Genomic DNA, 23,157 nt, shown 5'->3' on the forward strand with positions numbered 1-23,157 from the left:
GCTCTAGTGTAATATGCATTAGGTGGAGAGGGCTCTAGTGTAATATGCATTAGGTGGAGAGGGCTCTGGTGTAATATGCATTAGGTGGAGAGGAGTCTAGTGTAATATGCATTAGGTGGAGAGGGCTCTGGTGTAATATGCATTAGGTGGAGAGGGCTCTGGTGTAATATGCATTAGGTGGAGAGGGCTCTAGTGTAATATGCATTAGGTGGAGAGGGCTCTGGTGTAATATGCATTAGGTGGAGAGGGCTCTGGTGTAATATGCATTAGGTGGAGAGGGCTCTAGTGTAATATGCATTAGGTGGAGAGGGCTCTGGTGTAATATGCATTAGGTGGAGAGGGCTCTGGTGTAATATGCATTAGGTGGAGAGGGCTCTAGTGTAATATGCATTAGGTGGAGAGGGCTCTGGTGTAATATGCATTAGGTGGAGAGGGCTCTAGTGTAATATGCATTAGGTGGAGAGGGTTCTAGTGTAATATGCATTAGGTGGAGAGGGCTCCAGTGTAATATGCATTAGGTGGAGAGGGCTCTAGTGTAATATGCATTAGGTGGAGAGGGCTCTAGTGTAATATGCATTAGGTGGAGAGGAGTCTGGTGTAATATGCATTAGGTGGAGAGGGCTCTGGTGTAATATGCATTAGGTGGAGAGGGCTCTGGTGTAATATGGAATAGGTGGAGAGGGCTCTGGTGTAATATGCATTAGGTGGAGAGGGCTCTGGTGTAATATGCATTAGGTGGAGAGGGCTCTGGTGTAATATGCATTAGGTGGAGAGGGCTCTAGTGTAATATGCATTAGGTGGAGAGGGCTCTGGTGTAATATGCATTAGGTGGAGAGGGCTCTGGTGTAATATGCATTAGGTGGAGAGGGCTCTGGTGTAATATGCATTAGGTGGAGAGGGCTCTGGTGTAATATGCATTAGGTGGAGAGGGCTCTAGTGTAATATGCATTAGGTGGAGAGGGCTCTGGTGTAATATGCATTAGGTGGAGAGGGCTCTAGTGTAATATGCATTAGGTGGAGAGGGCTCTAGTGTAATATGCATTAGGTGGAGAGGGCTCCAGTGTAATATGCATTAGGTGGAGAGGGCTCTAGTGTAATATGCATTAGGTGGAGAGGGCTCTGGTGTAATATGCATTAGGTGGAGAGGGCTCTGGTGTAATATGCATTAGGTGGAGAGGAGTCTGGTGTAATATGCATTAGGTGGAGAGGGCTCTGGTGTAATATGCATTAGGTGGAGAGGAGTCTAGTGTAATATGCATTAGGTGGAGAGGGCTCTAGTGTAATATGCATTAGGTGGAGAGGGCTCTGGTGTAATATGCATTAGGTGGAGAGGGCTCTAGTGTAATATGCATTAGGTGGAGAGGGCTCTAGTGTAATATGCATTAGGTGGAGAGGGCTCTGGTGTAATATGCATTAGGTGGAGAGGGCTCTAGTGTAATATGCATTAGGTGGAGAGGGCTCTGGTGTAATATGCATTAGGTGGAGAGGGCTCTAGTGTAATATGCATTAGGTGGAGAGGGCTCTGGTGTAATATGCATTAGGTGGAGAGGGCTCTAGTGTAATATGCATTAGGTGGAGAGGGCTCTGGTGTAATATGCATTAGGTGGAGAGGGCTCTAGTGTAATATGCATTAGGTGGAGAGGGCTCTAGTGTAATATGCATTAGGTGGAGAGGGCTCCAGTGTAATATGGATTAGGTGAAGAGGGCTCTGGTGTAATATGCATTAGGTGGAGAGGGCTCTGGTGTAATATGCATTAGGTGGAGAGGGCTCTGGTGTAATATGCATTAGGTGGAGAGGGCTCTGGTGTAATATGCATTAGGTGGAGAGGGCTCTGGTGTAATATGCATTAGGTGGAGAGGGCTCTGGTGTAATATGCATTAGGTGGAGAGGGCTCTGGTGTAATATGCATTAGGTGGAGACGGCTCTAGTGTAATATGCATTAGGTGGAGAGGGCTCTGGTGTAATATGCATTAGGTGGAGAGGGCTCTGGTGTAATATGCATTAGGTGGAGAGGGCTCTAGTGTAATATGCATTAGGTGGAGAGGGCTCTGGTGTAATATGCATTAGGTGGAGAGGGCTCTAGTGTAATATGCATTTGGTGGAGAGGGCTCTAGTGTAATATGCATTAGGTGGAGAGGGCTCTGGTGTAATATGCATTAGGTGGAGAGGAGTCTAGTGTAATATGCATTAGGTGGAGAGGGCTCTAGTGTAATATGCATTAGGTGGAGAGGGCTCTGGTGTAATATGCATTAGGTGGAGAGGGCTCTAGTGTAATATGCATTAGGTGGAGAGGGCTCTAGTGTAATATGCATTAGGTGGAGAGGGCTCTGGTATAATATGCATTAGGTGGAGAGGGCTCTAGTGTAATATGCATTAGGTGGAGAGGGCTCTGGTGTAATATGCATTAGGTGGAGAGGGCTCTAGTGTAATATGCATTAGGTGGAGAGGGCTCTGGTGTAATGTGCATTAGGTGGAGAGGGCTCTAGTGTAATATGCATTAGGTGGAGAGGGCTCTAGTGTAATATGCATTAGGTGGAGAGGGCTCCAGTGTAATATGCATTAGGTGGAGAGGGCTCTAGTGTAATATGCATTAGGTGGAGAGGGCTCTAGTGTAATATGCATTAGGTGGAGAGGGCTCTAGTGTAATATGCATTAGGTGGAGAGGAGTCTGGTGTAATATGCATTAGGTGGAGAGGGCTCTGGTGTAATATGCATTAGGTGGAGAGGGCTCTGGTGTAATATGGAATAGGTGGAGAGGGCTCTGGTGTAATATGCATTAGGTGGAGAGGGCTCTGGTGTAATATGCATTAGGTGGAGAGGGCTCTGGTGTAATATGCATTAGGTGGAGAGGGCTCTGGTGTAATATGCATTAGGTGGAGAGGGCTCTGGTGTAGTATGCATTAGGTGGAGAGGGCTCTGGTGTAATATGCATTAGGTGGAGAGGGCTCTGGTGTAAGATGCATTAGGTGGAGAGGGCTCTGGTGTAATATGCATTAGGTGGAGAGGGCTCTGGTGTAATATGCATTAGGTGGAGAGGGCTCTGGTGTAATATGCATTAGGTGGAGAGGAGTCTGGTATAGTTGGGGTTAATATGCATTAGGTGGAGTGGGTTCTGGTATAGTTGAGGTTAATATGCATTAGGTGGAGAGGGTTCTGGTATAGTTGGGGTTAATATGCATTAGGTGGAGATGATTCTGGTATAGTTGGGGTTAATATGCATTAGGTGGAGAGGGCTCTGGTGTAATATGCATTAGGTGGAGAGGGCTCTGGTGTAATATGCATTAGGTGGAGAGGGCTCTAGTGTAATATGCATTAGGTGGAGAGGGCTCTGGTGTAATATGCATTAGGTGGAGAGGGCTCTGGTGTAATATGCATTAGGTGGAGAGGGCTCTAGTGTAATATGCATTAGGTGGAGAGGGCTCTGGTGTAATATGCATTAGGTGGAGAGGGCTCTAGTGTAATATGCATTAGGTGGAGAGGGCTCTGGTGTAATATGCATTAGGTGGAGAGGGCTCTAGTGTAATATGCATTAGGTGGAGAGGGCTCTGGTGTAATATGCATTAGGTGGAGAGGGCTCTAGTGTAATATGCATTAGGTGGAGAGGGCTCTAGTGTAATATGCATTAGGTGGAGAGGGCTCCAGTGTAATATGGATTAGGTGAAGAGGGCTCTGGTGTAATATGCATTAGGTGGAGAGGGCTCTGGTGTAATATGCATTAGGTGGAGAGGGCTCTGGTGTAATATGCATTAGGTGGAGAGGGCTCTGGTGTAATATGCATTAGGTGGAGAGGGCTCTGGTGTAATATGCATTAGGTGGAGAGGGCTCTGGTGTAATATGCATTAGGTGGAGAGGGCTCTGGTGTAATATGCATTAGGTGGAGAGGGCTCTAGTGTAATATGCATTAGGTGGAGAGGGCTCTGGTGTAATATGCATTAGGTGGAGAGGGCTCTGGTGTAATATGCATTAGGTGGAGAGGGCTCTAGTGTAATATGCATTAGGTGGAGAGGGCTCTGGTGTAATATGCATTAGGTGGAGAGGGCTCTGGTGTAATATGCATTAGGTGGAGAGGGCTCTAGTGTAATATGCATTAGGTGGAGAGGGCTCTGGTGTAATATGCATTAGGTGGAGAGGGCTCTGGTGTAATATGCATTAGGTGGAGAGGGCTCTAGTGTAATATGCATTAGGTGGAGAGGGCTCTGGTGTAATATGCATTAGGTGGAGAGGGCTCTAGTGTAATATGCATTAGGTGGAGAGGGTTCTAGTGTAATATGCATTAGGTGGAGAGGGCTCCAGTGTAATATGCATTAGGTGGAGAGGGCTCTAGTGTAATATGCATTAGGTGGAGAGGGCTCTAGTGTAATATGCATTAGGTGGAGAGGAGTCTGGTGTAATATGCATTAGGTGGAGAGGGCTCTGGTGTAATATGCATTAGGTGGAGAGGGCTCTGGTGTAATATGGAATAGGTGGAGAGGGCTCTGGTGTAATATGCATTAGGTGGAGAGGGCTCTGGTGTAATATGCATTAGGTGGAGAGGGCTCTGGTGTAATATGCATTAGGTGGAGAGGGCTCTGGTGTAATATGCATTAGGTGGAGAGGGCTCTGGTGTAGTATGCATTAGGTGGAGAGGGCTCTGGTGTAATATGCATTAGGTGGAGAGGGCTCTGGTGTAAGATGCATTAGGTGGAGAGGGCTCTGGTGTAATATGCATTAGGTGGAGAGGGCTCTGGTGTAATATGCATTAGGTGGAGAGGGCTCTGGTGTAATATGCATTAGGTGGAGAGGAGTCTGGTATAGTTGGGGTTAATATGCATTAGGTGGAGTGGGTTCTGGTATAGTTGAGGTTAATATGCATTAGGTGGAGAGGGTTCTGGTATAGTTGGGGTTAATATGCATTAGGTGGAGATGATTCTGGTATAGTTGGGGTTAATATGCATTAGGTGGAGAGGGTTCTGGTATAGTTGAGGTTAATATGCATTAGGTGGAGAGGGTTCTGGTATAGTTGAGGTTAATATGCATTAGGTGGAGAGGGTTCTGGTATAGTTGGGGTTAACCGGTTAAGGACTAGACTGTTTTACAGCTAAATGACCAGAGCAAATGTCACAATTTTGCTATGCGCTTCTTTAGATGACTATAAGGCTGGGTCCACACGACCTATTTTCAGGCGTAAAAGAGGCGTATTATGCCTCGTTTTACGTCTGAAAATAGGGCTACAATACGTCGGCAAACATCTGCCCATTCATTTGAATGGGTTTGCCGACGTACTGTGCAGACAACCTGTCATTTACGTGTCGTCGTTTGACAGCTGTCAAACGACGACGCGTAAAAATACAGCCTCGTCAAAAGAAGTGCAGGGCACTTCTTTCAGACGTAATTTGAGCCGTTCTTCATTGAACTCAATGAAGCACAGCTCAAGATTTATGGCTGTCAGAGAAGCCTCGCAAAATGCGAGGAGCAGCATTTACGACTGAAACGAGGCAGCTGTTTTCTCTTGAAAACAGTCTGTCTTTTCAGACGTAAAAACCTCTCATCGTGTGCACATACCCTAACTCTGCAGGTGAATAAAGTTCATCTTTGAATTTTACATTCTTTTTAAAGGACAGATAGGGCTTTGTTTTAGTGGCATTAGTCAGTATACATCATTTTTATTTTTTTCTCTAAAGTGGGCAAAATTGGCAAAAATTCAAGAATTTAGCAATTGCGTCAGTTTATGCCAGCATTTTTCACACACAGTATAGACCATGGACAAAATTCATCTAATTTCACATTCTTCCACTTCTCCCGTGCATGGGGATACCAAATATGTGTGCTTTATTCACTGTGCGGGCATGTGCCAGGGCCTGGCATAAAAGGAGGCTTTTCGGTCCAGGAATTCTGCATTTGATTTTATAGCAGCGTACTGTTTTCTGGGGGGGCCTATTGCTGCTGAAACATTAGAGACACTCCATAAAGTCCAGTTTTCTTCTGAAAGTTTCTTGAATAAGATGGAACAAAATAAAATTAGAAATTTTTTAGCAAATGCGTCAGTTTATACCAGTATTTTTCACACACAGTATAGACCACGAACAAAATTCATCTCCTTTCACATTCTTCCACTTCTCCCGTGCATTGGGATACCAAATATGTGGGCCTTATTATCACATAGAGATGTAGGAGGGCGGACGATAGAAGAAGCTTATTTCACAAATCGCCTTTTTTCAAAGCTGGTTTTACAAAACTCAACAGAGTTTCTAGAACACTTCCAAAATATCTGCTCTTGAAGCAGAAATCCCAAAATATTCATCTAGGGGTATAATGGGAATTTATTTTTTGGGGTTTTCTAAAATAAGAAATTGCAGGTTTATGCAAATGAACTTTAGAAAATATGCAAACATGACATCCACCCCCACCCACCCATTCCCTCCCTCACCCTTGGAGTAAAATCAGGGGAAAAATAAAAAAGTAAGGTAGGGCAAATATATTTTCAACGAATTAACTAAAATCTAATAATGCAGAACAGTGTGGTCTTTTTTAAAACATGGCTCAATGCACAGGCCTGGTTGTGAGTGACATGATGGACAGAAATATCGGGAATCTTTGCGGTGCCCGTCTTTTCTGCAGACGCGGCACTTTTTCTGGGGGTTGCTTCTGGTTGGTGTTGGGGGAATCCGACTGATGAAGTGTCTTTCAGTCAGTCGCGTGACATCCTCAGACTGGGGGCATTCTCTGGTGTCCTGAACATCAAAAATGAGGCCTTCAATAATTTTCTCCTGGAAATCCAGGTATGTGTCTCTGCCTCTGTTTTTTTTGTAGAGCACAAATGAGTTGTGCATTGCCACCTGTAACAAATAAATGGCCACTTTTTTGTACCAGGTCTTTGTTTTTCACTTCACTAAATAGGGCTGTAAAACCTGGTCGCTTAAATCCACCCCCCCCCCCCAATGTACTTGTTATATTCGGACACGCTCACTGGTTTGTGCTTGTCCGATGTTGCCCCCCTTTCCCTCACTGCCACTGTTCCTGCGGTATGTATTGTGCTTAGTAAATACACGTCTTTGCGATCCCTGTACTTGACCGCCAGGAATTCCTCAGATGCATAAGCACAGGAGTCCCCCTTTACCATGCGCTTCCCCACTAATTGCTGCGGAACACCAATTCGGTTTTTGCGCATTGTACCACATGCCCCAGTCCTTGCAGCATGCAAATGCCTAAACAGGGGCACACTGGAATAAAAATTATCACAGTACAGGTGGTACCCCTTGTGAAGCAGAGGCTGCATTATCTCCCACACGATCTTACTGCTGGTGGAAAGATCAGGGGGGCTTCCAGGAACATTTATTGAGCAGTCCCGCCCTTCATAAATTCTGAAGGAGGTAGTATATCCTGACCCGCTTTCGCACAGTTTATAAAGCTTAACGCCATATCTTGCCCTTTTGGAAGGTAGATATTGGCGAAAGCCAAGTCTTCCATGGAAGTTGAGGGATTCGTCCACGCTTACATTCTGCTCAGGGGTGTAGAGTTGCAGGAATAAATTGAGGGAATTTATCAGTGGTCTTATTTTGAACAACCGATCCCGGTTTGCATCGGTACTTGGGGGGGCCTGTGCGTTGTCGTTGAAGTGGAGGAACCTCATTATTGTCTCATAACGAGACCTGGGCATTACTGCAGAATACACTGGGGTGGCTTGGGCGGGTCTTGTTGACCAGTAAGACCTAATGGTGGGCTTTTTTTTAATTCCTGCAGATTGGTGGGCGTCCAATCTCTGGCATGGGTGGATGAAGGTTTCTGCCTTATATATTGAGCGGCATATAAATTTGTTTCGTGGACAATGATATTTAGGTGGTTGTCTGTAATAAATAAATGGAAGTAATCCATTTGGACAAAATTTGTATTGTCCACGGTTCTGCCAGGAGTGGCAGTAAATCCGTGGATTCTAGGCCCAAAAGATGGGGCAGGTGCCCATACAAGAGCCTGAACTGGAGGGACCAGGCTGTCCCGTGCTACAGCGCTACTTGGCCCTGCGCTTTCATGTTCTGCAGTTTCAACTGCATCAGGGACAACGTCCCCTGAAGATGAACCTGAAGTGACGCTATCATCGTCACTGCCCAAAACAGGTTCCATCTCTGACGCCATTTCTGATGCGGTCTCAGACTCAGACCACAGCATGGGGTATGTCTCCTCAGCGCTAAATAACTTCCTTGCCATAACGTCACTAACTAAACAAACGTTTTTTTTCTTTGTTTTTTTTATAAAACACACAAACTAACTGGTATATATATCTATACTACCGCTAACAAAAAAATAAACCGCTATTGCTATATATATTATATATATATGTGGATATATATATAATTATATACTCCCTACCTGCCTATTCTAATAGAATAAAAGAAAGAAAGGTAGATAGATAGATAGAAAAAAAGATAGATGGATAGGTTGTATAGATAGATAGAAATCTATCTATACAGAGAATGTTTTATAGAGTGTAACAGTATTTTTTTTGTAACTGTATTCTTCTGGCAGCAATTCTCTCGAGTCTCTTATTCTTCTCCTCACACTGAAAAAATGTTTGAGGAGAAGAAAAGAGGCAGGAGATTTTCTGCCAGAAAAATCAAAATAAAACAAATGTGGTCGCTGTGATAGGTTTTCACAGCGACCACATGTTCAGGGACCATCAGATTGGTTCCTGATACTCTGCCCAGTGCCAAGAGCTGTTGGTAACAGCATGGGCACAGGGATGTGTGCATGCGATCGCTTGATCGCTGTGATTGGTTGTCACAGCGATCAAATGTTCAGGGGCCAAAAGATTGGCCCCTGACATTCTGCCCAGTGCCCATGGCTGTTAGCAACAGCCAGGGCACAGAGCTGTGTGCACGCGATCCCGCGTGCACAGTCTCTGAAGTGCCGCCGTAATTAGTCTATACGGCGGACTTCAGAGACCCTGACCGCTGGCCGTAAAAATACAGCCAGCGGTCTGGAACCTATTAATATGCATTTGGTGGAGAGGGTTCTGGTATATTTGGGGTTAATATGCATTACGTGGAGAGGGTTCTGCTATAGTTGGGGCTAATATGCATTAGGTGGAGAGGGTTCTGGTATAGTTTGGGTTAATATGCATTAGGTGGAGAGGGTTCTGCTATAGTTGAGGTTAATATGCATTAGGTGGAGAGGGTTCTGCTATAGTTGGGGTTAATATGCATTAGGTGGAGAGGGTTCTGCTGTAGTTGAGGTTAATATGCGTTAGGTGGAGAGGATTCTGCTATAGTTGGGGTTAATATGCATTAGGTGTAGAGGGTTCTGCTATAGTTGGGGCTAATATGCATTAGGTGGAGAGGGTTCTGGTATAGTTGGGGCTAATATGCATTAGGTGGAGAGGGTTCTGGTATAGTTGAGGTTAATATGCATTAGATCTAGAGGGTTCTGCTATAGTTGGGGTTAATATGCATTAGGTGGAGAGGGTTCTGCTGTAGTTGAGATTAATATGCGTTAGGTGGAGAGGGTTCTGGTATAGTTGGGGTTAATATGCATTAGGTGGAGAGGGTTCTGCTATAGTTGGGGCTAATATGCATTAGGTGGAGAGGGTTCTGGTATAGTTGGGGCTAATATGCATTAGGTGGAGAGGGTTCTGGTATAGTTGAGGTTAATATGCATTAGGTGGAGAGGGTTCTGTTATAGTTGGGGCTAATATGCTTTAGGTGGAGAGGGTTCTGGTATAGTTGAGGCTAATATGCTTTAGGTGGAGAGGGTTCTGGTATAGTTGGGGCTAATATGCATTAGGTGGAGAGGGTTCTGGTATAGTTGGGGCTAATATGCATTAGGTGGAGAGGGTTCTGGTATAGTTGGGGTTAATATGCATTAGGTGGAGAGGGTTCTGGTATAGTTGGGGCTAATATGCATTAGCTGGAGAGTGTTCTGGTATAGTTGGGGCTAATATGCATTAGATGGAGAGGGTTCTAGTATAGTTGGGGTTATGCTGTGGATGGAGAGGGGATTCTGGTATAGTTGGGGCTAATATGCATTAGGTGGAGAGGGTTCTGGTATAGTTTGGGTTAATATGCATTAGGTGGAGAGCGTTCTGGTATAGTTGGGGTTAATATGCATTAGGTGGAGAGGGTTCTGCTGTAGTTGAGTTTAATATGCGTTAGGTGGAGAGGATTCTGGTATAGTTGGGGTTAATATGCATTAGGTGGAGAGGGTTCTGCTATAGTTGGGGCTAATATGCATTAGGTGGAGAGGGTTCTGGTATAGTTGACGTTAATATGCATTAGGTGGAGAGGGTTCTGGTATAGTTGACGTTAATATGCATTAGGTGGAGAGGGTTCTGGTATAGTTGAGGTTAATATGAATTAGGTGGAGAGGGTTCTGGTATAGTTGGGGTTAATATGCATTAGGTGGAGAGGGTTCTGGTATAGTTGGGGCTAATATGCATTAGGTGGAGAGGGTTCTGGTATAGTTGGGGTTAATATGCATTAGGTGGAGATGGTTCTGTTATATTGGGGTTAATATGCATTAGGTGGAGAGGGTTCTGGTATAGTTGGGGTTAATATGCATTAAGTGGAGAGGGTTCTGGTATAGTTGGGGTTAATATGCATTAGGGCTTATTCAGACGAAAGTTGCGTTTTTGCGTGCGCGTGTCAGCAGCGTGTGGCATGCGTATTTGGGCCATGTGTGCGTGTATTACGCGCGTAAGACATGCGTTTTTCCTGCGCGTGTAAAAAACGCAAGCAGGTGTTCTGTTTACGCCAGCCTACAAAAAGGCCAAGAATGCAACACCCCTGCTTGATGTGTGCACCTGTGTTGCTGAATTTGTGTGCTTTTGGTACAACACAGTGTTCAAACGAGTATTTGCGGTTACTTTGTATGCCCCACTGCATTGATGCCACCTAGCTCTCTGGCCCGTGTCCTCTTAGCATGGATGGTATCCCGGAGGTTTGGCCAACGCCGTAGCATGCTACTGCCACATCGGGGGAGATCAGGTAGGATTTGGGTTCACCCAATAGTGGCCCAACGCACCTCTAAAGGGCATTTTCATACCCTCTATGCTGACCTCCGTCGTCATCCAGATAAATTTTGCTCCTTTTGCCGCCTGACTGTGCCTGCCTTTGATATGCTGCTGGAGCTGGTTCGGCCAGGGATAACCTATCAGGACACCAACATGCGGCGCTGTATTTCCCCAGAGGAGCGTCTCCTTGTCACCTTACGGTATGTGCTGTTTCTTAATCCAGGTTACACATTGTTTTATGTGCTTCATGTCCTACCTAACATGTTGGCTTTGTGGTTTGTGTTCCTGATTTCCTGTAGATTTTTGGCTACAGGCAATAGCTACCATTCCCTTCATTTCGAATTCCTTCTTGGAGTGTCCACTATTTCCGGCATTGTCCCAGCAACCTGTGTGGTCCTGTGGCTGAGATTGAAGAGCAGCGTGATCCCTCAGCCTACGGCCCAACACTTGCTTCGAATAGCCCAGGAGTTTAAAACCAACACTCAATTTCCCCACTGTATTGGTGCACTGGATGGGAAGCACATCCGTGTCCAAAAACCCCCTCACTCTGGGTCTCGATACTTCAACTACAAGCAGTTTTTTTCCATAGTCTTGCTGGCCTTGTCGGACTGTAATTTGTGCTTTACCATCGTGGACATCGGGTCCTATGGAAGCTCTACGGATGCCCGCATATTTTGCTTGTCCAGAATGGGCCAGCGTCTAATGTCTAACCAACTTGATGTTCCCGAGCCTAACATCCTCCCTGGCACCAGCGGTCCACCCGTTCCTTATGTTATGGGTGCAGATGAGGGTTTTGCCCTCAGCAGACAAGTCATGCGTCCATATGTGCGGAGGGGCATGGATAACCGTAGGCGCATTTTCAATAACCGGCTAGGCAGAGCACGGAAAGTGGTGGAATGCGCCTTTGGCATCACGTCCAGCAAGTGGAGGGTCCTGATGACAGCAATGCAAATGTCGCCGGCAAACGTGACATCTGTGATCAAAGCCTGTGTTGTGCTGCACAACTTTACCCGCATCCATGATGCCGCTCATGATGGGGAATATATGTTAACAACTGCACCCACCACCAGCCTCGCCCAGCCTGCTCGGCCAGGGTGGCCACCGACATCTGGCCTGCGAGTGCGCCAGCAATTTGCAGAGTATTTTGACAGCCAGCCTGGAGATGTACCCTGGCAGAACGTAGCCATTTGAGGTGTGGTGAAGTTAGTATTCTTTTGTCGAACGTCTGTTTATCCCTCTCGTCCTTTTTTGGTTTGGGGGGGGTGGGGTAGGGTTAGGGACTTGCAAAACTTGAGGCCCCTTGACGTGGGTTGCGAGCTTAAAGCTCGGGAGGGGTTTGGAATTCCCTTTTTTTAAGCCAACAATTCCTTGACATAACATCCTCTTGTGTAGACAAAGGATTTCCTGCCCTATGTCAGCGCCCCTTTCTGCGTGAGTGAAGGTAGGTATGGGCAAACAATAAGTATACTAATAACACCTCAGTTCCTGGTATTCCAAACCCCTTCCGATCAACGAAGACCTCAACGATGTGGTGGAGAAATGTCATACCGTCCAAACCTCTTACGCCATGGCACCTCATAGCGGTAGAGGCTCTAGAAATCGGTGAGCTATGTAACAGAAGGATTGTCCACACGGGAGTAAAATATATAAAACTTTGGCGTTTATGTTATTTGCACATACACTCCATAACACAAAAAAACAGACGGGGGATTACATACCCCAACAAAAATTTGCACCAACATAATGCATTGCTGATAGTAACCTGGAATGATTACAAAGCTGTCATGGCTTTTTGACATTTGGCCTTAGAACACACCCGCCCCTACAGATTGTGATAGGCATGGGGCGGCGATGTGTAAGCAGACATATCAGCACCACTATGCTGTCTCCGGGCCTGATGAGGATGTTCCTGAACAGCATAGTGGGGCTGATACTGTGTCTGGTAGCCGTGAGGCTGGATGGGAGCCTGAAAACTTGGGGCAGGTAGGGAGTAGGGAGGGAAGTAACGGACAGGGCCAGCCGTTGGGCCAGGGGAGAGGTATCTCGGCCCTGGAGGATATTGCGGCATCTGCGATATGGCAGGGGCAGGTTGTGAGGGCCCTGGCAAATGGACCCCCGCGGAGGGCATAAACACACTACGCCACTGCTCGATAGCTGTGAAGCACCGCCCTGGACTAAGCGGGGGTGTAGCACTGTCGAGGAGCGACAGCATGTTCGATTGCAGGCACGCCACCCTATGCTCTGGTACCCGGCGCATTAAAGGTGCCATTCTGCGACAAAAGTAGTCGTCGTTGTCCTCATCAGCTGCACGCCGCAGGTACTCCAGAACACGCGCGTCCACCTGTGCACCTGCGGATGGGTTCACAGGGCGTCTGCGGCGGGGTGCTGCATGGGTAGGTGCCACTTGGTCCGGTGGCCCAGCTTCTGGCGCTGAGGCGACTGGGACAGGATCCTCTCTGGTGGGTTCCGGGGTTAGGGTGACCAGGGGAGCGGCGGCTTCGGACGCATGGGTAGACTCGGCCCGTGCCTCCTCTTCCGACGCGTCAAGATTGTCGCTAGTTCTAGAATATAGGGGAGACGTCAGTTGAGGAACACAATTTACTGTTCAAACACAAAGCATCTTTGGCGTATCTGACATTTTTGGGAGGTCACGTTTGCAAAAAGGGCCAACAACGAGTACTTACGGTCGCATGTCCATTATTTCCCGCAGGAACAACAGCTGCTCATAGTATATATAGCGGCGCTTCCTGGTGCCACCTTCTCTGCTGCGGCCGCCGGAACCATATTCTCTCCGGAACTGGTCCCTGGAACTTCGCCACCGTCTCTTTACATCGTCCACTGTATAAATAATAAAGAACACATCATTCAAGCAACACACCAGATGTTACTGCGCACACAGACACTGCATATAAACTACTGTACCACACGTCCACACAAGAACACACCTTACTTTCTGATACTATAAAGATGCCACTGAATGGAAACGTCGCCAATGACAGGCATTGATTCAACAGGGACGCAATAGGCAATATGGATGGCATTATACACGTATATGTCGACACACATATATACACTCACCAATGCGTTGGCGGTCACGGGTGTGGCTGTCGGCCCACTCCTGCTCGAACAGCGCCTCGGCAATATGCTCTCATGCAGCCTCCTTGAGTGTGCGGTCATGGTATGACTCCGCATGGGTGTTCCATACCTCCGGACACTCCTGAACTAATGCGATGAGGGTTCTGGTATAGTTGGGGCTAATATGCATTAGGTAGAGAGGGTTCTGGTATAGTTGGGGCTAATATTCATTAGATGGAGAGGGTTCTAGTATAGTTGGGGTTATGCTGTGGATGGAGAGGGGGTTCTGCTATAGTTGGGGTTAATATGCATTAGGTGGAGAGGGTGCTGGTATAGTTGGGGCTAATATGCATTAGGTGGAGAGGGTTCTGGTATGGTTTGGGCTAATATGCATTAGATGGAGAGGGTTCTGCTATAGTTGAGGTTAATATGCATTAGGTGGAGAGGGTTCTGGTATAGTTGGGGTTAATATGCATTAGGTGTATAGGGTTCTGCTATAGTTGAGGTTAATATGCATTAGGTGGAGAGGGTTCTGGTATAGTTGGGGTTAATATGCATTAGGTGGAGAGGGTTCTGGTATAGTTGGGGTTAATATGCATTAGGTGGAGAGGGTTCTCGTATAGTTGGGGTTAATATGCATTAGGTGGAGTGGGTTCTGCTATAGACGGAGAGGGGTAAAACTACATGGGTAAATAATTAGGTCTTTGGTCATATTAAAACAATGTGGTCAAGTCACTTTTTTTTTTTTTCCACCAGCTGTGAAAACGTGGCAAGGAAATTTTATATAACTGTTCTGGTTTTTTTTGGGTTTTTTTTGTACGGATTGTCGCATTTACATATTTAAGGTAATATAGTTAAACAATAGAAAACAAGAAAATTTGTTTTTTTTAGTTCATTTGATTTTTTAACTTCGCAGGAGTTTATTTTCTGTTATTAGCAACATCATCAATAAAACGTAAATTAACCCTTTCAGGACCAAGGATCGTTGGTGCCTCAATGTTCTGGCCAAATTTTGCATGTTTCGTATGCATTGCTTTACACGCCAATATCTTTTTAACGGCTTTGCATATCAAAATTTTTACCATGTTTTTTCAGGACCTAGAAGGCTTGACATAAGTAGCCTTACTTGTTAAAGAAACTGAATATTTTTTCCGTTAGAAGCTGTGAAGGATGGTTTATTTGCTTATATTCTCTGTATGAAATTACATTATGAATTATCGAGCAGGATGCCGAATTACTAAGATATGTATTATGTGAAAGTGATTATAATAATGTTTAAATGATTTAATTTCGTGCAGCAGCCATCTTTGAGTTCCCATTTTTTGGTTCTTTTGTAGTGAATAAGAAAGACATTGTTCCTTTAACGCAAGTTATGTTGATTTCATATGTTTTATCTTTGACCTTGGCTCCCATACGAAGCTTGCAGTGAAGGCGCAGGGAGTGAGAAGGGAGGGTGGCAAATATGCGTGTGGGAGAGCCTCCCCCATCTTACGGGAACATTCTGCCCAAGAGAAGATAAGGCCACCTGCAAACCTGATGTGTGAAGAATTATAATTATGTATCTGGGATGTATCTTATGGTCTGCCATTGGCTGAATAACAAATATTGTCACATCGTCTCTGATTGGTTAACCTCAAGCCTACACCCCTTCTGAATTATAGTATTATAGTTTGAGTTTGGAAATAAACCTTCAGTGGAGTATTTTGAGCATATCAGCGGCGTCTGTGTGTTTTCTTCTCCTCTCTCGATATATATCGGTATGAAATATCCTGATTGGGATGCTGGATAAAGTGCCTGGCCTGAGAGTCTTTTGGACTCTTCTGAATTTCAGTCTAATATATTTTGAGCCATTGACTTCCACGACAGTAATGGTGCCGAAAAAACCCGGGAGATTGCTCGTCTGATAAGCTGTCGCTAGAGAGGTCTGGCTTTGCTTCTGTGAATTACAAAAAAAAACGCGGTAGGTAAGGAGCTTATTCTTACACCATTCACAGATGTATTGCGTAAGCCTTGGAATTTAGCTGTCATGACGTCACATCTTCTGGACGTGGCACTTTATTCAGCAGTGGGTTGAAAGATGGATCCAAAAAGGTATATTGAAGCTTTTTGTGTGACGAAAGATTGCAGGTGTGTACGTGATCTTAAACTGTTGATATGAAAGACATGAGAGAATTTTTGCCAGCAATTACATTGTTAACCAGAAAAAATTGTGAGAAGTGTAAGACCCCCCCCTTTGGAATGCAGTGATGTAGCGCATGGCGGAGAGAAGTCATAACTCACATGTGAAGTATTCGAAATTAAAAGATTGTAGTCTGGACAGTGAGGAAAAAAAACTTGTGCTTGCTTCTCTGTTGTAGTGTGTCATTTGTTATTTAGCTGTGTAAAATAGTTGAGGATTAATAGTTGTTCTGTTACCCGTTTTTGTCTGGGTTTATAGTTGGGAGGTACTGACTGTCTGAAGGTGAGAGAAAAGTTGGATATTTGTGAGTAATATCCTGTAGTTCCACAGGGGCTTCAATGGTTAAGTCCTGATAGTGGAGAATCCAGTGCAACAGGGAAAACTTTGAATACTTTATTATAAAATCATTTATATGTTCCTAAGTCCCTGCCAGCCAGTGATATTGTGTGTAAGGGTCCTTAAACCAGTTGTATGCATTGCCAGACTGGCATAAGGTGGGAATCAGTACAGACTGATTTCTAGCACATGTGATAATCCGGCATATACACTCTGATGTTAAATAACATCCAAGTAATTAAGTCTGTAGTAGAATAACATCAGACCGCTGGATTGAATACCATTGAAATATAACATCCTGTATTCAATGAATGACCCTGACCCTTCCCCCAGGTGCCACCTGTGTCGTAGTAGTATAACTACCCAGACTAATTACAGTGAAGGCATTGGTATTGGCTCAGACCCAGAGCCCCTAAAGAAATCATCACCAACATACATAACAGGCCCCTAAACTACAACTCACAGAGTGAACGGCTGAGCGGGGAGGATAACATATATGTTACCAAATATAATTTGCATGTAAAACCATTGCAAAGTGCTAGAGGAAAGCGTTTTGGATATATGCTACATCACAGGCTGTATGAACCGAAAGACACACCCCGGCAGCAAGTGTTCTGCATAAATGAAAGAGACAAAGGGTTTGTAGAAGTTTGAAATGAATGTGACCAACTGCTGCTTGAATCAATGGAGGTTCATGAATGTCGATTGTGTTGAAGAATTTGCTCTTGCAATTGTTGGTTGGCAGCATTTTGTCTGTTCTTGATGTTCAATACAGTGAGGGATCAGAGGAAAGGGGATCCTACTGCTAGAATGTCTGGAGGAACGACTTTGATATCATATTGGTACGAAAGTCTAGGAGATAGACTGGTCTGAGCTATCCGTCGGCAAACGTGGCCAGTTTGCCTGGAGGTGGGGGATTTACCGGAAATTACCCTACTGCTCTTCGACCATGGGGTCAGGAGGAAATGAGACAAAAATGCTTTCGTGCACGGTTCCCGGCCATCATTATAGTAGAATGAGCAAAAGGAGCTGGGGCTTTAATTGTAAAGTATGTGAAGGCAAAATAACACACTGTAAAAAAATTGTTGAAGAGGCTGGCAGCCGTAAGATGGATGTTTGCATGTGATAAATATAATGGTTTGTGGAAAGTTGAGATAGTTAAAAGGACAAAGTAAGTGATTACAGGTGGTTACAAGTAAGGTGATGTGAGAGAGAACAATTTGAATACAGGTGTAAATTTTCATTGGAAGAGTGAATAAAACGGAGCAGCCGGTTACATTGCAGTGAATAATGTTGGTCAGAACGGGGGGGGGGGGGGAGTGTAATGTGAACGGGTGTGATGTGACATCTGTTTGATGTGTGATATGTAACCTGTCTGAAGTTTGAAACTAGTGGCCACAATAAAGCAGATCTATATTGTATGTTCTTATCTTTAACAGCAGTAATGTCTGTGATTTGTGTATGGGGTTAAAATCAGTTCCTCTTCAAAGAGGAAAGTCTTATCTTTGCGCATGTGCTGTCGTCTGTAACTACACCAAGCAAGAAAAATATTACAGCCGGCTGGATCTGTCTGTAAAAAGATAAAAGTTACGCTGCATATTTATGTGTTATGATGTGATAACATTGAAAGGGAACCTGTCACCAGCATTTCACCTATTGAGCTTTACTTATCCTTCACTGGCCGCTGCTATCAAAAGTTCATTGCCGTTATCCCCTCTCCTAAACTCCTCCTCCAACTGTAAATAACGGTCTGCAAACGTTTCATGCCTTTTATCGTAATAATCCGGTGTCCCTTTGTTGTGCACACACCAGAAGAGGACATCAATGCAAAAGTTAGGGATTTTGTGTGCTGGGGGAAGGCGAGGAGCTGTCAATCAAAAGTAAGGAGGCGGAGTAAACTCAGAAAGACTTGAGGAATGAAGATATGACCCTTTTCAAACGAAGATTTGACTCTTTTCAAGTGAAGATCTGACTCTTTTCTGCTCATTAGCTTACGGTGTGGGAACACTAAAAAGCTGAATACTAAAGCTACAGAGCCGACTAAGAAGACAATTATAGGTTATACAGAAATGGTTTTTCACCCACTACCACCAGGTATTGCTGGTTTAATAGATGAAATGCTGGTGACAGGTTCCCTTTAACCCCTTCCCGCACACGGGCGTGACTGTACGTCCAAAATCTAAGTGAGTTCCCGCACTCGGACGTACAGTCACGCCCTGCAGATAAAGCGAGCACAGGAGCTGTGCGCGCTTAATCTTCAGCGGCTGTCAGCTGTTATACACAGCTGACATGCCGCTGCGATGGCTGTTACCGCCGATTGCAGCCATTTAACCCCTTCAATGCGGCTGGCAATGACGTCCGCCGCATTGAAGTGGTTTACAGAGGGAGGGAGCTCCCTCTGTAACCCCCGGGCCCCCCCGCGATGGATCGCGGGTGGCGATTGTTGCTATGGCAACCAGGAAGCCGTTACTAGGCTTCCTGTTTGCCAAGGTACGGTAGCCTATTAGGTCTTGCCCGAGGCAGGACCTAATACGCTAACTGTCAAATGAAGAATGGCAGTTACAATACACTGCACTACATAAGTAGTGCAGTGCATCGTAGCGGGGATCAGAAAACCAGATCTTCAAGTCCCCAGGTCAGTGTAAAAGAAACAGTAAAAAATTTTAAAAAAAATGTGAAAGAAAAATAAATAAATAAAAGTTAATAAATAAATAATAAAAACAACACTTGCCCTGTTTCCCTGATCAACTCCTTTATTATTAGAAAAAAAATGAAAATATGAAAAAAAACTATACATAATAGGTATCGGCGCGTTCGGAACGGCCTGATCTATAAAAATATCACATTATTTTTACCGCACGGTGAACACCGTAAACATTTTTAATAAAAAACAATGACAGCATTTTATTTTTTGGTCATCTTGTCTCAAAAAAAAATTAATAAAAAGTGATCAAAAGGTTGCAAGTAATGCAAAATGGTACCAATAGAAACTACAGTTCGTCACGCATAAAACAAGCCCTCCCGCAGCGATATCAACGAAAAAATAAAAAAGTTATGGCTGACAGAAAATGGCGACACTAAAACATGATTTTTTTAGAAAAGAGTATTTTTATTGTGGGAACGTAGTGAAACGTAAAAAAACAATATAAATTTGGTGTCGCTGTAATCGTATCGCCCCGCAGAATAAAGTTAACATGTTGTTTATACTGCACGGTGAACACTGTAAAAAAAAAAAACGTGCTAGCATTGCTATTTTTTGGTTTCCTCATCTCCCAATAAATAGTGATAAAAAAATCGCATGTACCCCAAAATGGAACCAATAAAAATTACAGCTCGTTCCACAAAAAACGCGCCCTCACACAGCTCCGTCAATGGAAAAATTAAAACGTTGTGACTCTCAAAACGGAATGATGCAAAATGATGCTAAATGACGGCCCAGACTCCTTTTTAGGTCCAGTAGAATTTCACTAAATATCCACATCGTCATTTGCTGGACCCCACAGGTGGACCCTGTAGATGCAGCGGAGATGAGGAAACTTTAGGGCCTTGTGCGGCTTATAGGGCTAGTGAAGAACTCAAATATAAGGCAACACTGGAGCGCAGATATTTTGTATAATACCCAATAAACCCGGCCTGTGCATAAAGGATTGGTTCAAAGCGTACCACACCAATTCATGGATTATTCATTCTCCTCATTATTACATCATCCTATTATGACCTGATGCACTCCGCCCAGTTTACATATGCCCTGATGTACTCCGCCCAGTTTACATATGACCTGATGTACTCCGCCCAGTTTACATATGACCTGATGTACTCCGCCCAGTTTACATATGCCCTGATTAGAGATGAGCGAACCGGGACAACCGAACCCGGTTTCGGTCCGAACTTCAGGAAAAGTTCGGTTCGCAGCGAATCCGAACTTTACCGGGTTCGGCCGAACCCGTTTTGACCGAACCCGGCTACATTTTGGCGCCTGCCACATGTTACATCTAAAATGGAGGATTACAGAAGATCACCTGACATCAGGCTACCCCATAATGCCTTGCAAACGGCTCTCCCAGCCTATCGGGAGGCAGCATAGGGGCGGGCTCAAGCCTGCAATAAAAGTCTATGCACGGAGCTCAGCGGCCATTTTACAGACAGGAGCTGTAGGAATAGCATCTCTGTGCAGTAAGGGAAAGCTTTAGGAATCTAAAAGGCAGGAATTCAGAAATCGAAGGGGCTCATCCACTACTCACTACTCAGCCAGTGTGTGAATACGCTTTTATAAGGGGCTCATCCCCGTTGCATCCAACTTGCAATACAGGCAGCCTAGTAGTACTATAAGGCCCAGCATTCCCTGAGTGCACTGCAGCGAGGCTGATTGAAATTCTCATTCATTGCCATTTGCCAAGCCAGTGTCCGTGTGTGAATACGCTTTTAAAAGGGGCTCATCCCTGGAATAACAATCCAACTTGCCATACAGGCAGCCTAGAAGTACTACAACGCCCAGCATTCCCTGAGTGCACTGCAGCGAGGCTGATTGAAATTCTCATTCATTGCCATTTGCCAAGCCAGTGTCCGTGTGTGAATACGCTTTTAGAAGGGGCTCATCCCCATTGCATCCAACTTGCAATACAGGCAGCCTTTGTAGTAGTGGTAGTAGTAGTACTACAAGGCCCAGCATTCCCTGAGTGCACTGCAGCGAGGCTGATTGAAATTCTCATTCATTGCCATTTGCCAAGCCAGTGTCCGTGTGTGAATACGCTTTTAAAAGGGGCTCATCCCTGGCCGTTATTAACAGGATAACAATCCAACTTGCCATACAGGCAGCCTAGAAGTACTACAACGCCCAGCATTCCCTGAGTGCACTGCAGCGAGGCTGATTGAAATTCTCATTCATTGCCATTTGCCAAGCCAGTGTCCGTGTGTGAATACGCTTTTAAAAGGGGCTCATCCCTGGAATAACAATCCAACTTGCCATACAGGCAGCCTAGAAGTACTACAACGCCCAGCATTCCCTGAGTGCACTGCAGCGAGGCTGATTGAAATTCTCATTCATTGCCATTTGCCAAGCCAGTGTCCGTGTGTGAATACGCTTTTAAAAGGGGCTCATCCCTGGAATAACAATCCAACTTGCCATACAGGCAGCCTAGTAGTACTACAAGGCCCAGCATTCCCTGAGTGCACTGCAGCGAGGCTGATTGAAATTCTCATTCATTGCCATTTGCCAAGCCAGTGTCCGTGTGTGAATACGCTTTTAGAAGGGGCTCATCCCCATTGCATCCAACTTGCAATACAGGCAGCCTTTGTAGTAGTGGTAGTAGTAGTACTACAAGGCCCAGCATTCCCTGAGTGCACTGCAGCGAGGCTGATTGAAATTCTCATTCATTGCCATTTGCCAAGCCAGTGTCCGTGTGTGAATACGCTTTTAAAAGGGGCTCATCCCTGGCCGTTATTAACAGGATAACAATCCAACTTGCCATACAGGCAGCCTAGAAGTACTACAACGCCCAGCATTCCCTGAGTGCACTGCAGCGAGGCTGATTGAAATTCTCATTCATTGCCATTTGCCAAGCCAGTGTCCGTGTGTGAATACGCTTTTAGAAGGGGCTCATCCCCATTGCATCCAACTTGCAATACAGGCAGCCTTTGTAGTAGTGGTAGTAGTACTACAAGGCCCAGCATTCCCTGAGTGCACTGCAGCGAGGCTGATTGAAATTCTCATTCATTGCCATTTGCCAAGCCAGTGTCCGTGTGTGAATACGCTTTTAAAAGGGGCTCATCCCTGGAATAACAATCCAACTTGCCATACAGGCAGCCTAGTAGTACTACAAGGCCCAGCATTCCCTGAGTGCACTGCAGCGAGGCTGATTGAAATTCTCATTCATTGCCATTTGCCAAGCCAGTGTCCGTGTGTGAATACGCTTTTAGAAGGGGCTCATCCCCATTGCATCCAACTTGCAATACAGGCAGCCTTTGTAGTAGTGGTAGTAGTAGTACTACAAGGCCCAGCATTCCCTGAGTGCACTGCAGCGAGGCTGATTGAAATTCTCATTCATTGCCATTTGCCAAGCCAGTGTCCGTGTGTGAATACGCTTTTAAAAGGGGCTCATCCCTGGCCGTTATTAACAGGATAACAATCCAACTTGCCATACAGGCAGCCTAGAAGTACTACAACGCCCAGCATTCCCTGAGTGCACTGCAGCGAGGCTGATTGAAATTCTCATTCATTGCCATTTGCCAAGCCAGTGTCCGTGTGTGAATACGCTTTTAAAAGGGGCTCATCCCTGGAATAACAATCCAACTTGCCATACAGGCAGCCTAGTAGTACTACAAGGCCCAGCATTCCCTGAGTGCACTGCAGCGAGGCTGATTGAAATTCTCATTCATTGCCATTTGCCAAGCCAGTGTCCGTGTGTGAATACGCTTTTAAAAGGGGCTCATCCCTGGAATAACAATCCAACTTGCCATACAGGCAGCCTAGTAGTACTACAAGGCCCAGCATTCCCTGAGTGCACTGCAGCGAGGCTGATTGAAATTCTCATTCATTGCCATTTGCCAAGCCAGTGTCCGTGTGTGAATACGCTTTTAGAAGGGGCTCAT

The sequence above is a fragment of the Rhinoderma darwinii genome, chromosome 3, assembly GCF_050947455.1.
Source record: "Rhinoderma darwinii isolate aRhiDar2 chromosome 3, aRhiDar2.hap1, whole genome shotgun sequence".
NCBI lineage: Eukaryota > Metazoa > Chordata > Amphibia > Anura > Rhinodermatidae > Rhinoderma > Rhinoderma darwinii.